Source organism: Lissotriton vulgaris, chromosome 9, assembly GCF_964263255.1.
Source record: "Lissotriton vulgaris chromosome 9, aLisVul1.2, whole genome shotgun sequence".
NCBI lineage: Eukaryota > Metazoa > Chordata > Amphibia > Caudata > Salamandridae > Lissotriton > Lissotriton vulgaris.
Window position 1 is genome coordinate 480,741,074 of NC_141697.1, and position 17,159 is coordinate 480,758,232.

At 45.2% G+C, this 17,159-nt stretch overlaps 1 protein-coding gene across 1 annotated transcript in view; it reads right to left on the minus strand.

Moving 5' to 3' along the window:
• The window catches only part of RHOJ (ras homolog family member J), a 581,705-nt gene that overhangs the window by 52,764 nt on the left and 511,782 nt on the right, over positions 1–17,159 (minus strand). The window lies entirely within an intron of this gene.

Here is a 17,159-nt window from a genome sequence, read left to right on the forward strand (position 1 = left end):
TGCGAAAGCGGTACTGATACAACCTCGTGGAGCTATTCAACCTCAAGTAGTCAGTCAACAGATGATGATACTGACACAACCTCACGGAGGTACTCAACCTCAAGGAGTCAGTCAACCGATGATGAAAATGATTATGAAGCAGATGAAGTGTCAAGCGGGACAGATCACACCCATGGACAAGATGGCAGAGTGCTCAACAAGAAGGCAAGAAAGACGAACTACGGAAGACGGGACCTATCCCGTCAATGCCGGAAATCAGCACACGAACAACCCCGGCCATCCTCCCGCTATGCACCAAAGTCTATAGATGAGTCTGAGGAAGCATCAAGCAGTGAGACACATCACCCCAATGGCACGGACGTCAACACAAACAACAAGCGAGAAGAAGAAACCAACCACATGAGGAGTGGCAAGCCACTCAGACACCGAAAAGGGAGGGGCATGTGCACTCCAGACAGTTGTGTCAACGAGAAAACGGAGAAGGGACAATTGATGTCCCGTGAAAAGGGTTAAGACCAAATGCTCCGAGACCAAACTAAAGAAGTAAACGATCCCTCCACCGCAACAACACAGAAGACACATAAAGAGACATACCCAAGGAAATGCTCCGTAGATAGCTCCGACTCCAGGAGCATGTCATCCCAGACTACCAACTCAATAAACTTATCAGTCACGACGCCCTCAAAAGAACGTTCTCAAAGGAATCGGCAACTGACTCCTCCGAGTCGGAAAACATGTCTGTACGATCATTCGGGTCAACAAAATCATGGTCCCGACAACGGCCATGGCATCAATCACCCGAACGCACAACAGAACCAAAGGACAACAAGTCACATCAGTCATCGCCACATCAAGACATGAATAATATACCGTCACCCCTGATGGGGTCAGAGAGGCTGACTCAAAGAACTGACGGAAGGAGAACAAAGAAATGGGACAGTATCTACCAAGTGGTAAAGGATTATCCCGTCACCCCGCGGGGAGGACCGAACGTGGTGACAGAGATGGACTGTCACCGAATGAGAGAGAAACAGGCACATGACCAGGTGGTCAAGGAGTTTGCCAGTCTCAAACACGAGTGGGAAGGGAAGAAACGAACAGAGGCAGCAAACGAGTCCAAGAATCGAGATAGGACACCCATGTCAGATAATACACTAGAGTCCAAGAATCAAGACAGGACACCCATGTCAGATAATACACTAGAGTCCAAGAATCAAGACAGGACACCCATGTCAGATAATACACTAATGTCTGGCATGCCTGACGGTGAACAGAAGAACAGTGGTGTTCCCAACCTGACAGAGGGTGAACAGAAGAACAGTGCTGTTCCCAACCTGACAAGACAAAGAGAAACAACCTTACAGGTGGGAGCTCAGAAGAAGACCAGCACATTGTCCGCTCCCGAAGGAGATAGATCGTCAATAGACCAAGAGTCACCAAGGAAGGCAGACTGCCACTGCCGAGCTGAGCCAGTAGTAGTCACACAACAAGAAAGAACCACAATAACTGCGGAACCGAATAATAAGCAGCCCACACGCAATGGGTTGCATTCTCAAAAATGCATTCCCGCAGTTAAGGATGTCTTGGTTAAGACACCGGAAAGATTGATCAAAGTCAGGACCACCAAGGATTCAACACTACTGATGCTTGAAGAACAAGCTGTTCGTCAACCCGTGTGGTGGGTTGAAGAATTGCAAACTCTGTGGAAATTAAGTTCATTTTGTTAAGAAGGGGGGAGATGTAGGATTGTATGAGGTAGCCTAGTGGTTGGGGTGGAGCTAAGAGGGAGGAGCAGGAACGGGAGGAGCCAGGGACAGGAACCGGGGCAGTTAGAGTAGGGACAGGGTCAGGAGAGGATGTAAAAAATAAAGCTCTCTTAAACATAAAGAATTGTCGGTCGTTATTGCCACTACGACACGACACTTTGGTTCAAGTTTGCGCTATATAAAACTCTGAAAAAAACAAAAGAAAAGACAGAGGGCGCACCAGCAGCATTACCTTAACAACAGTCAATTTAACTGGCATCCACCTCACAGAAGGTAAAATGATAAATTATGTATCATCACTATGCGAGGAACACATGCAATCATGTTCAACCCACGGGAGCAGCCAAAAAAATAAAATACCGCCACTCCTAATCATATCCCGAATGGCAGTAAGTGAGAAAGTGAGACAAAAATGCAAGGAGACTCTGAAAACAATGGAGCCAAATTGTATTTTTATACCTAAATTCATTTATACATCCATCTGTCGTTCCTTCCTTCCACCAAACTCATTCTTCTCTTCATCCGAACTTACTTTTCTTCCTCCATTTCCAGCCATCTCTCCATTGATCTATCCCTCCATCAATCATCACTGAACCCTCCATTCATCCATCATTTTAGCCTGATTTTCTTCCATCACCCTTTCTTCCCATCCATACACGTGGTAACAATAACTGTCTCTAAAAGTCACTATTCGCTCTGTTTATTTAGTAGGCTTCAAGAAAATGTCCAATGTTAGAAATATTTATAATTCCTCGAGTTTTGCCATGGCGTAATAACGTTTATTTTCCATTTTTGCCTGTCTCCATTCCTTCCCTAGTGTGTTTTTTTAGGTAAACAAATTCAAAATAAATATTTAAATAGCGCGAACTCGGTCCAAAGACATTGGAGCGGTTTACATGTGCACCAGACTACATTACTCAGATTCAGATTGTTTTTAGGCACAGGGGGATTAACTGATGTGCCCAGAATCATAGGATGTTGAGTTCCAGTTCCAAAGCTGGCAGTGCTGTCCTTAGTGCGTACATGTTCTACCATTTGCTTATCAGCACTTACGTGAACTTGAAAAAAGAGTGATAAAACAACAACTGTAGAATCCAAATTAAATAGTGTTGCTCTATTGCATGTCCAGATATCTCTGAAGTTCAGTTAAGCCCTAGAGCGTTGGTCAAGTCCAAATGTAGTCCGCAATGTAGGAGTGTGTTTACAATGGCACAATTCACCCAAGTATGCTTTCATATATTCATTTTCAGTACAATTTGCTGTGAACCATTTTGATAAAATTAGAAAAAATAACCCTCTTCTGTGCACGCCAAAGGTCCCGAGTTTCAATCTGAATTGTTTATAAAAATATATTACCCTATTTTTTATGTTCGCAGTTATAAATATTTCTACAGGTTTTTGGCAAAAATAATTTTATGCAAGATTTTTTCATATTTTTTATTGGACATATTTATTGAAGCTCGTTTATTTTCTGAGCGGTTTCTGAGCTGCGGTAATACGTTGCTTGCTCGAGTGGGCAGGGAGGATTTTGATTAATTTCCACGTCATTTAGAACTGAAATGGTCTTTCAGTCCCACCTCCGCATCCGCACTCAGCACGCGATGCTCATTCCTCCTTCCTGGACATCTGATCGATAACGGGCTGGTATTTAAAAATTTGCTGAACCGCGCTTTTGAACAATGCATTATCAAACGTGATTTATATACAGCCGTGTACGTTGCTAACAGGACCATTAGACACATTTTCGTGCGATATGTGACATCATCATTCACATGTCTGAGTTGAACCCCTGATGCCATAGGATATACAGTTTATTTTCTTCTGTACTATACTCCATAGTGCATGTTTTGCTCTTAGTAATTCTGATAACACTGAGGCAGGGGCGAAACACAGGCTCCTGCAGCCTTTGAGGGCCCAATCCTCTAGGTGGACCCCAACCATTCAAGCTGCCCCGTTTTGTCAAGGGTCAATGGATATAAGTGAGCTACGTGAGATTTAGGGGCCTCGTCATATTCTGTGGCGAGGGATGGGTATCATTTTGCATTACGCCACTGCACTGAGGGTATTTGCTGTCAGCCGGGCTTCAACGATCCATGCAATTCTGTGGAAAGTCACTCTTACCACGTTCTGTGAATCAGGTATAATCAGTGGTCGAAGTGGGGGGAAAAATTAGGGGAACTTTAGCCAGAGAATCAGAGGGTGGAAATAACCGATGGATTCGATCAGTGGGAGGAGTTAGAGGTGTGGCCAGAATTCACAAAACATCCCAATTTTTAGTATTTGTTTGGCATTTCACTGACCAGTTATAGCTTATTATGCCATTTAATTCCACCAATGGATGCACATGATTATTTAGGGTTTAATATGAGTTATTGACATTAAAATACATTCACAAAGTGGGATATGTTTCCAACCACGGAATGTTCCAAATACGCTTTACAGTGGAATCACAAGTCATTTGTCTCAGAGCCATGCAGTTTCTGTCATCAGCACTTGTCCTCCCTTTTTCCACAAGAGCAGTTCAAATATGAAAAATATCCTAGTTTGTAAATGTTTTTTATATAATATTTGCCACATTATTCAACATCTGTCTCATAATCTGATAATTGCAACTAATAAATGGTTGGTAGCACAAATGGATCTAGATATGACTTGGGTTGCTGCGAAGTGAACAGCCCTTTCCAAAGGTTGACTGATCACCTTTCTCGCTGCTGCATTTGCATGTTATACTGGTATTAATAAAGCAAAATCTTTCCAGAGACTGTTAGCATGTGTAAAAATTTCAAAATAAAAAAGCATCAGAAAATATACTGCAGTATGCTGCATAATTTAGTCAACATTACAGCATTATTTTGTCCTCCATTGCTGCATTGTTAGACCTGGCTTTTACAGCGGGTTTATTGCCAGATTTTCTGCTTTGTTGCCTGTGAATTAAATGCTGCTAGTGGGATTTTCAGCTTTTTTGCCTGTAAATCAAATGCTGCTAGTGGGCCTGCAGCACTTGTTGTGCCACCCACATATGCAGCTGGTAAATGTAACCCAGGCCTGCCACTGCAGTATCTGTGTGCAGTTTGTTAACTGCAATGTCGACCTGGAAAGTGAACCCACTTGCCAGGCCATAACCTTACAGTTTCTTACATGTTAGTCACCCCTAAAGTAGGCTGAAGGTACCCCTGAGGGCAGGGTGCAGTGTATGTGAAAGGTAGGACATGCCCTGGGGTTTGTGGCATGTCCTGAAAGTATTGTATTTCACTATTGCAAGGCTATCTGTTCCCTTAGGGTAGAATGGGGAGTTAGCTTATAACATTTATAAGCCTAACTACCGCTGGGAACAAGGTAGGAAAATAACGTTTAGTATGCCTGAACTCAGAATGTTAAAATGCATCTTTTACTGAGGGTGATTTTTACATTCTGTGTTTGAAAATACCCGTTTTAGAAAGTAGGTATTTTCTTGCTTAGCCATCCATCTGCTAAGATGTGTATTGCCTGTCTGGCTTTGGAGTGATAGAGGTGGGGATGTGCAGTGGCTCCAGAGAGTCTGGATGAGTCAGCGCTAGGCTGAATAGGCCTGGTCTGCAGTTGGAGTGGTGGGAGGAGTAGCACCTGCACCGGAATAGGGTTGGGTCTATCTTCCACAATGATGGCACAGCCCCCAGTGGTGTGTCTGGAGCCAGGGCTCACACTGACAATGGAAGTTGTTGTGCACTTGCAAAGTGCCCCCATAACTAATTTGGACTGGGCTTAGAGACCTGGGCCAGGAGAGAACAAAGAGAATTACTGTATAAGAAGAAGGGTCCGGACACCAGACTTTTTGATCACTGCTTGATGTCTGGGGTTGGCCTGCAGTGGCTACTTTTTGCTAAGGAAAGGGAAAATGACTTTGCTGTTTGCTGTGTCCCTGATTGAGGAATATCTCCATGGCTTGAAACTGAGCTTCTGGGACACAAACACTTCACCACCAGCTTCCTGAACTTAACTTCCTTGCTGGGATTTTTGACCTGCTAAGAGGTGTCTACTGTTGTTTTGGACCTCTATAGGCTTTTTTGTCGCTGGGAGCTGGAAAAGTAATGCAACTTCGAGAAGCGCGACACATCGCACCCGTTTCTAAAGCATCGCCTAAGAAATCGTCGCAGCGCCTGCCCGCGGCTTGAGAAATCGCCACACACCACATCGAGTACACCGGTCTCCGTATTCTGGAATCACTGCACCGATTCCAACGTAAGTCCTGCTGCGCAGCTGCAAGAACCCACGCATAGTCCTGTATTATCACATCACATCGAGGCGCCAGGTCTGTTGCATCATTGGGGGACGCAGTAGGAAACCAATGCATCACCTCCCCAAGCAGTAAAAAAACAAAACAATCACCTCTTCTTCAGTAAGGAACTGACGCACCACCTCCCCTGCGCAGCATTAAGGAACCAATGCTTCACCATCCCCTGAGTCAGGAACTGACGCATTACCTTCCCTGCGACCCTTTTTGAGTGAGGCAGACTGGCCTCAAGGGCTTTAGTGCTGGTAGCACCCTGTACAACAATGTTTGTTGGTGCCCCCCAATGACCACCTCCACCACAGATTCCCTCAGTACCACCCTTTTACAGTGCACCTCAAGTCTCCATAACCACAATCTCTCTTAGATGCATTTAATTTGATTTACAGCGCCACTCATACCAGTGTAGTGTGTCAGAGCTCTTTACAGCGCACACAATACACCGAGACAATCAATTATATGTGTGTAAATCACTGTATAGGAAATGTTACATAAGACAAAAGACTGCAAGGTGTAGCAGTTACATGACAACCATAATAGTAAACAGTATAGTTTAATAGTGATTGGTCTGTAGAAACACAAACTCAGAATTTAAAACGTAATACCATGGTTGGGTGTTCTCTTTATCAATCAGAATTGTTTTTTTATCCAAATGAACACTATTTGGAAAATTAAGATAATCAAAGACTGGGGAAAAAAACATAACCCTCTAATTTATACATTGCAGTTTGCATGCGCAGCAATAAGCCTTGTGGTGCTGTCTTGTGCCTACATGTTGTAAATGAGGGCCTAAGTTTATTTTTCTGGATTCCAAAGCCCACCACATTTTGTTGACATGAAGGGTTGGATGAATTGGTCCATTAAAACAACTCTGAGAGGGACTGTATTATTATTAATTTCAAACATCCAAGGTTTGCGGGCAAGATCTTACTTAGGTCTTCGTCTTATCTTTCAAATTCTAGAAATATCAGGCTTCTCCCTTTGGGCTTTTTTCGCCTCTTGTACGAAGCACCTCAAGAGCCTGAATGCCCATCTACTAATCAGCTTATTCCTGTTAATTGTTGCATCTTATGTTCCCCTTTCAAATTGGTTCAAGGCCCTGAATGAACTGCAGGTGGTTGACTGATGCCCAGTCTCTGTGGGCATGCTTCAATCAACTTGTTTGGATGGCCCTATTTATTTTTGGAACAAATTGTAATGGTCATACAAGGCCTGAAAGGCCAACGTACAGTAATGAAAATTAAGAAAAGAAAAAGGCATAGCAAAAATGAATTCCTACTTGAATAGTCCCACCTCACAATGCCTGTCAAAGAAACACAAAGAAAGGCCAAGTAGTACAACATTCGTCCAACACCAACTCAATTCCTCGTCATCCCGTGAATGTCTGAACCTCTTCATAAACCAATTGGTGTACAGAACAGATAGTTTCCAATTTTATGCCCCGATAGCCCACCCATGCCTGCCATATTTTGAGGAGTTTCTGAGTACAGCCCTTCACTTTATATGCCGCCACCTCTAAGCACATGCAGTGGTCGATTCCCCTTTTCCACACAGCCATGGACGGGGGAGTTGTGGCCTTCCATTCCTGTGCAATGTCCCATTTTGTCAGAGTCAGACTCAAAAACAAAGGTTTATGTCTGTTGTCACCTAATGTGTCATTGATATGTAGGAAAATGAGTTTTGGATCAATGGAATAAACCAGAAACCTTGTCAAACACGTGGTCATTCAGCAGCAACCGTCTGGAGGAAAATACCATCCTCCTCGTTACATCGAAGGCAGGACGGAGAGGTAATCACTGCCATCCGCTAAAGTCGATGACATGGGAAAAAACACTGTGGCGATATTTAATTTGGATCAGTCGAAGTCTGCCTGTGATGGCAGTCTCACGGCGTGCACTCAATGCCTCAGTCCAGTCCTCTTTTTTTAGAGCCCCTAGGTTGGAGGGCACTGAATATGTTGGGGTGATTGGAGAGCAGTGTATGGTAGATCTTCGTGACCTTATGGTCCCCCAAATTGCCTAGCTGAAGCTTGCCATCAAGTGGGTTAAATTTGGGAAGAACGGGCAGTGATGGATGGAGTCAGTCAAGGCAAAATTGAAGATAGTGATGAAACTGGCTTTGATTAAGCTGGTATTCAGTCTTAAGGATAGTCTCACAAATTACATCCCCCAAGGTCGATATCACAATTAGGTCCCACACGCGAACCCACTTCAATGTCACGACCTGCGATAGTCAATTTTCTCCACAACCCCATTTGTGGGAGCCAAGAAGGCCATTGATTCAAAACTACCCTCCTTGCCGGGGTAAGAGCATTACAGTTTCTCCTCCCATATAGGTAGGAGACAAGAGAGGTGTTTCCCATTGCCCACTTCTCAGACGTATTTGCGGGGTCACCCTGTGAGTCGTAACACCAATCATATATAATCAAAAGATGGGATGCGTGATAAAAGAATTTGACATCCGCCATTGAGATACCTCCACAACAGGTGGATTGAAAACATATGCTGAAGGCTGTCCAAAAGATCCGACCTTCCAGAGAAAGGTAGTAAGGATAGAATTCAATTTATGGAACACATCATCAGCATATAATGTTATTCTATCAGAAAGTCATTCCCCCATTCCAAGCCCTGCACCTGAGAGTCCATCCTCAACCAGGCCACCAGTGGCTCCATGGCAAGGCAAACAGCAGGGGGTAGAGGGAGCAACCCTACCATGCCCTCGGCTACATTGGAAATGAACCAAACTGCCATCTCTGCCACCTTTTCTGTCGCTGTCAGATCGGTGTATATCATCTGACTATATGAAAGAAACCAGGTGCTGAAGAAGGGCAAATAAGTACTCCTAACTCACTGAGTCAACTACTTTGTCAATATCAGCGAGAAGGATTGCCACTGGTCCCTGTAGCTTGTCAGCGGGCTCCAGTGTGTTATATATTCATCAAATGTTATGGTGGGTAGTGCAATGAGGCATAAAACCTGCCTGATCAGGATGTACGAGGTCGGGAATCATGCATACGAACCTATTCGCAAGCGTTTTAGCCAGGAGTTTCACATCAGATTTGACAGAGACATCGGGCGATATGCAGAATGTTCATGCTGTAAGATGTCCAATGGTCTATGTGCTGTCGACCCACCACTCTGGCGACCCTGTGCTTCCAGGATTGCCAACCAGGTTTTGAGATCCACCAGGCCACTGACGCCGCTGCTCCCCATGGTGTTCACTCCTCACAGTGTGGGTTTTAAATCCTCCCACAGCTTTGTGGGGATGTAACGGAGCCCACATTGTGCCTGAAATATTCCTCAATGGAGCATTCTGTGTGTATACTATATTTTGGGTCATGTAAATGCCAGGGAATGGATGGCCCTATCGATCATACCCCTCACCCCTGCCATAATTGTGAGCCTACAGCTGTGCTTGTTGCTCATGTTTCTCTTAACCCTTTCCTGTCAGTCAAGCCTGCCCAGTCAACGGCACTTAGCCCCACTGTTTTAACCTTATTATCAGAAAACTTGGAAGTCCCTGTTTATCCAAACAATGGGCAGAGAAATTCACGTATCCTTAATTATGAAAATGGTCTGGCTAAGGGAATAATTTTTCTATATACTCCTAAACATTGTACAAATAACTCACTAGACAGAGGAAAGTATTGAGCCACAATCAAACAAACTAAAGATCAGAGTTAAATGTGACGGACGAACACTTTTTGTAAAGTTTAAAAAAGGATAGAATTTATTGCTTTCCTCCCAACTGGGTTACAATCTAAAACAATATCACAAATTCATTAAAAGACCACAGACCGTGGTGTTCCAAACAATATATTACACTCAAAACAATGGTTAAAAAACAGTCAAAAACAGTCAGAACAGTCGACGCAGCATTTCGGTGCTTTCTTTCTTTTGACACCTTCTTCAGGACTTTAGGACTTTTGACTCCATGCTATTCTGTGTCATGAAACAGATGAGTTTCAATGAGTTTTCTCGCGGATTGCTAGCTGCTCAGGTTTTTCAATTCCCTTGAGCTTTACAAAACAGAACCTTGAGCTTCTATTTACACGGAGGAGCCACCGTCAATGAGGGGGGATTCATATGGTCTTTAGACCTGTAAAGATATCTGTGATTTTCTAAAATACGCTCCGAACGCTTAAAATTGCTCGGGCTCTTTGGAATATTTTCTTAGTGCACGAGCCTTATGGTTGCAGTGCGGCCTCCCTGCTCCTCCGTGTTTTCGTCTTCTGGAAAATGGAAGAGCACTCTTCCATTTTCCAGAGCACTCCTCCATTTTCCAGAAGACGACAACACGGAGGAGCACCTGGAAGATCTGCTCTTGCTTAAGCCTATCCTACTCTGGTACTCAATATGGGCCAAAACGGAACAGCCTTTATGAAGTATTTTATTTTATATTATTTAGCGTTAGACTACATTTTTAATACTCCATGGCTTTCTTATATTAATTACATTTCTAAATTACTGCTTGATTCCCCTGTGCTCAAAGATCCTCTCAGAATGCCTGTGAGCTTACAAAAGTCCTGAACATCTCCATCACCTCTGTCTCCTTCCCTGAGGACTGGAAACACGCTGATGTAAGCCCCCCTGAAGAAACCATCCACAACCCAGCAGTATCGAAGAACTACTGGCCCATCTCAGTGCTACCCTTTCCAGCTAAGGTTCTTGAGGACTGGAAACACGCTGAAGTGAGCCCCCCCGAAAGAAACCATCCCCCGAACCAGCAGAATCGAAGAACTACTGGCCCATCTCCCTGCTACCATTTCCAGCTAAGGTTCTTCGGAAGGCAATCAGCCAGCAACTCACCAAATACCTGGAACACAACAACCTCCTGGACCCCTCTCAATCCGGATTGCAAGCCGACCACAGCACAAAGACAGCCCTGATCGCAGCCACCAACGACATCGAGGCAGTCCTGGTCAAAAGCAAAGTGGCAGCCCTTATCCTCCTAGACCTGTCAGCCGCCTTTGACACTGTTTCCCATCACATTTTGATCAACAGACTACACCACATCGAATCCAGGTAGACCCCCTCAAATGGATCACTTAATATCTTACCGGAAGAACCCAGAGAATCTATCTCCCACCATTCACCTTGGACCGAAGAAGATCATCTGTAGCATCCCTCAATGATCGTCCCTCAGCCCTATCCTCTTCAACATGTACATGACCCCCTGGCTAACATCATTGGATCACAAGGACTAAACATCATGTCTTACTCTGATGACACCGAGCTCATCCTCTCGGTGTCAGAAGACCCCTCCACCATCAGAGCAAACTTCCACAGATATTTGAGGAATGTCGCCAACTGGATGAAGGACAACTATCTCAAGCTCAGCACAGACATGATGGAAGTTCTCATCTTTGGGAACATCTCCCCATGGAGCGATGTATGGTGGCCTGCTAAACTCAGCCCATCCCCCACCCCAACAGACCATGCCGCAACCTCAACATCATCTTGGACAGAAAGCTATCTATGAAGAAACTGGTAAACTCAGTCTCATCCATCTGCTTCCACACCGTACTTATGTTCTTCAAGATCTTCAGGTGGCTCCCAGTCAACACCAGGAGGACGGTAACACAGGCCCTCATCACCAGCAGGCTGTACTATGGGAACACACTCTATGTAGGAATCACTGCACACCTCCTAAAGAGACTACAGACAATACAAAACTCAGCGATAAGACTCATCCTCAACCGTCCCCAGATGGATCCATATCACACCCCACCTCAAGAAGCTGCACTGGTTCCCAATCCAGAAGAGATGCCAGTTCAAGATGTTGACCCATGCATACAAAGCCCTGCACAAGAAAGGACAAGCATACCTCAACAAATGCATGACCTTCTATCAGCAGATCAGACCCCTATGATCCCCCTCCCTCTTCCTCGCAGACACCCTCCCGGATCCGCCAAAACAACAGCAGAGGACGATCCTTCTCAAACCTGCGGCCAAAGCTTGGACCGACCTTCCCGTCCACCTCCGGACCACCTAATTACTCTACCAATTCAAGAAAGGACTCAAGATCTGGATGTTCGATTGAAGAGATCATCACAAATCAGTTAGAAACTTGAGCGCCTTGAGACCCTCGCGAGTAATTTGCTGCACTTTATAAATCCTTTATTGATTGATTTTCACAAGAGTGAGGTCATGGCCTTCTTTTTAGGTGCTAGACTAGAAAACAGGGTTGAGTCCAAGAAATCAACTGTTGTTTCATACCCATTGAATGCCTTCCCGGAGTACTTTCAACCATACCTGTCTCTGGTGACCAATACCCAACACCGCTTTGTTCTAACAAGGCTGAGGTTGGGCATAGTACAACATGTTGTCGCCTTCCCTACGGTGGAATCAGTGGCTCAGGGACATAGCACTGTGACCATGTAATGGAATTTCGAGAGCATCCAGCACTTTATATTTTGTTACTTACATGATGGTGTAAGGAAATAGTTTCCGAAACCGATCATTGTGTGCAGTGGAAGACCCCACCTTCTGTTTGATTACTGCCTCTTAAATTTATGGAGCATTCCAATTAGAAAAACATTTTTATCTATTTTTAGTACTTGCTATGTATGTTTTTTTAATTCTTGTGATGCCTGTTTGGGTGTTGTTTTTAGCTGGATCGCTTTTAAAAATGCATGACTGCACCACTGTTCTTAATTTATTTTTAATTTAATTTATTTTGTTGTATTTTGTATCACCTGTTCTTCCATGGCCCAACGAGACAGTGTCAAATAAAGATTTCGGAATTTGAATTTGATTCAACAATAAAATCTTTCTAGCCCAGTTTAAGTAGTTCATGTGGTCGATTGCCATTTCCTGGAGCACAACATTTTGTGGCCATTACCAGGGTGTGTGATTGTGGATTTGAGCTAGATTGGAGAGGCAATGTTAGCGTGCCCTGACAGTTAGTCTGCAGGTAAGGGACCCCTGAAGGGCTTTGAGTGTCAGAGGGTTGGGCACTTCAAGGGGGATCACAAGTGTCCCAAGCGGTCACAGCCCCACCCCGATAGCAGTCACTGGGGTTGGCTAGTGTAGGTTTGGTGAGGATACAATCTCAGATAGTTTGGGGAATAGTGCAGAGGTTACCCTTGTGTCACTGGGTGACAGAGAGATGATGCAGAGAACCCACTTGCCTGACAATATCAGGAAGTACAGTCAGTTGGTCACCATCAATGGGCACAGGGTAGAGGCTCTAAGAGACACAGGAGCCAGCATGACAACCATCAGGTGTCATCTGGTGTCTTCAGAGCAGTTAGTCCCTAATGTGTTCCACCAGGTGGTTGCAGATGACAGCTGTGAGAACCAATACACAGTGGCTCTAGACCCCTTTTCATAAAGGGGGTCTCAGGTCTGCTTAAGGTAGCTGTGAGTCCATGCATGCCTATAGATTGCCCGCTGGGTAATGACCTGACCCTTTTGTTTCACTCTGGAGCATATACCGCGCGGAAGGAGGCGGAGTTCAGGACCCGAATGGAGATGTTGTGGTTGCCTGAGTGGGTGTGCCTGACCACGCGGTCCATGGCAGGTAATCAGGATAGTCAAGACCTGGTGCCTGAAAGAATGGCACAGACACCTGCTAAAGAGAGAAAGGGCAAAGGGCATGGTAAACACGCTTCAGAAATTCTCAAGGTCTGGGAGGAGGCTGAACTTCAGGAGCAAGCAGCGGTACCAACAGGGGAGTAGGTGGCTAAATTTGGGAACCTTTCTTAGCTCATCAATTGGCAGCAGGAAGGGGGTCCTACCAAGGAGGAGTTCTGCTGAGCGCAAAAAGAATGTCCTTCTCTTGAGGGTCTGCGGCAGCAGGCTGAGACCTAGACAGCTGGTGACACCTCTGGAAAGCAACTGATATATTGGGAGAATGGTCTTCTGTATAGTGAGCCTAAGTTTTCTGAGCCTGGTGCAACATGTGTGTTGTCAGTCCCCTAGTGCTACAGGACATTTCTTCTGGGTGATGTGCCACTGGCAGGTTATTTGGGGTAAGACAAGACCCCTGACAGGCTTGTCACCCACTTTTATTGCCCTTAAATGAGGAAGTCCTCAGATGCATAATGTAGGTCCTATCCTACCTGCCAGACAAGGCATGACAGGGGAAGTGCAAGGTTCCCCTACAACCGTTTCTGGGAGTTAGAACCCCCTATGAGAGGATGGACATCAAAATCATCGGGCCTTTGGACCCCAAGACAGCCATGAACAGTAGATTTATTCTGGTCTTGGTGGACCATGCCACTCGGTACCCGGAAACTATCCCCCTGAGGACTGTGACTGTGCTGATCGTGGCCAGGACACTAATGGGAAACTTTACATGTGTGGGGTACCCCAAATAGGTGGTACCTGACTGGGTACCAACTTCATGTCTTACTACATGAAGGCTATGCAGAAGGAGTGTGAGGTGATCTACAAGCTCACCACTCTTACCACTCCCAAACCAATGGGATGGTTGAGAGGTTCACCTAAACCCTGAAAGGCATGATTATGGGTCTGTCAGGCACCCTGAGGCATAAGTGGGATGTTCTCCTGCTATGCCTTTTTGTTTACATACAGGGAGGTACAGCAGAAGGTGGTTGGTTTTAGCGCATTTGAACTTCTGTATGGGCACCCTGTGAGAGGGCCTTTCAGTTTAGTAAAGGAGGGCTGGGAGCAAGCACTCAGGAGAGCCCCCATGATGTGGTCAGCTACAAGCTGGCCCTTTGCAACCAAACAGGCCACAACTGGAAACTCGCCCAGGAGAACCTGGAAGCTAGCCAGAAAGACATGAAATGCTGATGTGACCAGAATGCCCCTCTGGTGAAGTTCCAGCCTGGCCGAAAAGTGTGTGTGATGAAGCTCGTGGAATCCTCTGGGCTGCAAGACAGCTGGTCTGGGCCCAATGAGGTAAAGGAGCGAAAGAGCAATGTTACCTAAATGGAGGACCTCAAAAGTCCTAGGAACAGTTGAGGGTGCTGCATGTTAATTGCCTCAAGCCCCACTTTGAGAGGTCTGAGATTACCATGCTCTTGGTAACTGATGATGGGGTGAAAGAGGAGAATGAACCTCTCCCCAACCTCCCATCTTGCAGAAAGCAGGATGGCTCAGTGGAGGGTGTGAGCCTCTCCTCCACACTGACCCTAGATCAGCAGAGAGACTGTTGGCAGTTGTTGGGGTAGTTTGCCTCTCTCTTCTCACTTACCCCAGTGCTCACCACATGATGCACCCATGAAATTAACACTGGGGACAACCCACCTTTGGAAAATAAAATGTCAGGGATTGCAATCTCATAATATTCTGCCCCATCCAGTACTGTTCTCTCTTTCCCTCATTAAAAAATACACGTGATCATGGCTTTGGGTTTTCCTTATTCATTCACCTGCAGGCACAAATTAAAGGAAAAGGGGTTGTGACCACGGCTCCTCCGCTAAGGTGGAGGAGCATCGCCCCACTGCCTCAAAGCAGCAAAAGAAAGGAAAAAGTTAAATGATAATAACTAATGTTATTTAAATTTTATTCTGCTCTCCTGCTGCGGCAGCTTACATGCAGGGGCGGGCGGGGCTGAAGAGCAGAGGAGGAGGGTACAACCCTCCTAAGTGTGCAATGACTGTTTGGTTGGCCCTCTCTTGGGCTGCCCAAAACAGTCATGCGCAGTTTCCCTGTTCTCCATGCAGGCTGCATTACAGCCTGGATGGAGAACATGCCCACCCCTACAGCCCCTGGCTGAGAGCTGCAGACCAATCACAATGCGGCGTTGTGATTTGGGAGCCCTGGTGCTTTCTGCTTCCTGTTTCTCACAAGAAGCCAGGAAAAAGACGCAGGAGAGGCGGTGCCGGCTGGCCGCCGGCTGGGTGCAAGTGATTAAAAAAAATGATATTTCCTCCGCCCCTTAACTGCTGCTTCCAGGCAGCAGCTGCTGCTGACCTTGTTGTCTTTCTCCAGCATATACTTCACTTTAGCGGTATGGGGCTGATTCACGAATGTTCAGGAATATTTTAGTACCCACGAAAATTTGTAAATTTCTCCTATCCTATGTGAAATTTACTGATAGGAAACAGGAGGAGAAAAGGGTGTGGGGTAGGGAAGCCTGGTGTGAACTGGAATGGCAGTTAAATGCCTGAGACAGCCTGGGCAGGTTGGCAAGCGTCATGTGTGAGCCACAGTGTTCTTGTACTACTGCTACTGATCCTTCCTCAGAAGGTCGCAAGGTCACCCATAAATGATGTTGCTCTTTCATATGAGGAGTTACCAAGTTTGCAGTTCCAGTTTCTACGATGCCATCTCCATCTTCCTGCTTGGGTTAGCTGCCACGTTCTATTTCTAATCAAATATATTGGGCGCATAACTTGCTTCATTTGATTCCCTACAATATGTTGCTGCTTATGTTCAAAAGCCAGCTTTGTGGTGCTGAACCCCAAATTACAGTTTTGTAATGAAAAAAATAGAAGAGACAATCGATGAAGACCTAAAGTATATTTGATATATGATTTTATTGGATCATTACATTTTCTTTATCAAATAGAGCAATGATGAGCTTCTGGAGGCACCTTGGCAGGCATTTTGTGACCATGGGGTATATTCGAGGTTTGCAGTATTAATTTGAGTTGTAAACAGTGGTGGCTCTTCCGCTATGGTGGAGAACCGTCACCCCCCTGTTGGCCAGCTGAGGGAAAGTAAAACAAAATGATAACAAAAGAGTATTATTATCATTTTATTTTTTCTCTGGACAGAGCGGAGGGTGGCATTAATTGTTTATTGTAACTGTATGTAATTTTGACAAGAAATTTTAATACCCATCATATTGTTTGGCCTTTTGGTCATTTCTAATATGATTTTTAAATATACTGAATAAAAATATACTTTTTATACAAATTTGATAACCTTTTTCGATTGTTCCTTCTTGATCACTGGTCTGACCTAATTGTCCACTCACACACTTAGATGTCCTAGGACTTTTTCTCGCACCTGTTGCTACCCTGCCCTAGGAGTCTATAGATCTTCACTACCCAGGGGGTCCTTGTTATTCTCACCTACTGGGCCATGCCACAACAGGCACTGAAGGGGAGTAGTGGGCAGCAGTGCTGTCAGTGTGCATGAAGGTTTGACCAGCTGTCTTGGCCCAACCGTCATACTCTGACATCTCCCCAACCCGAATTGCTTGGC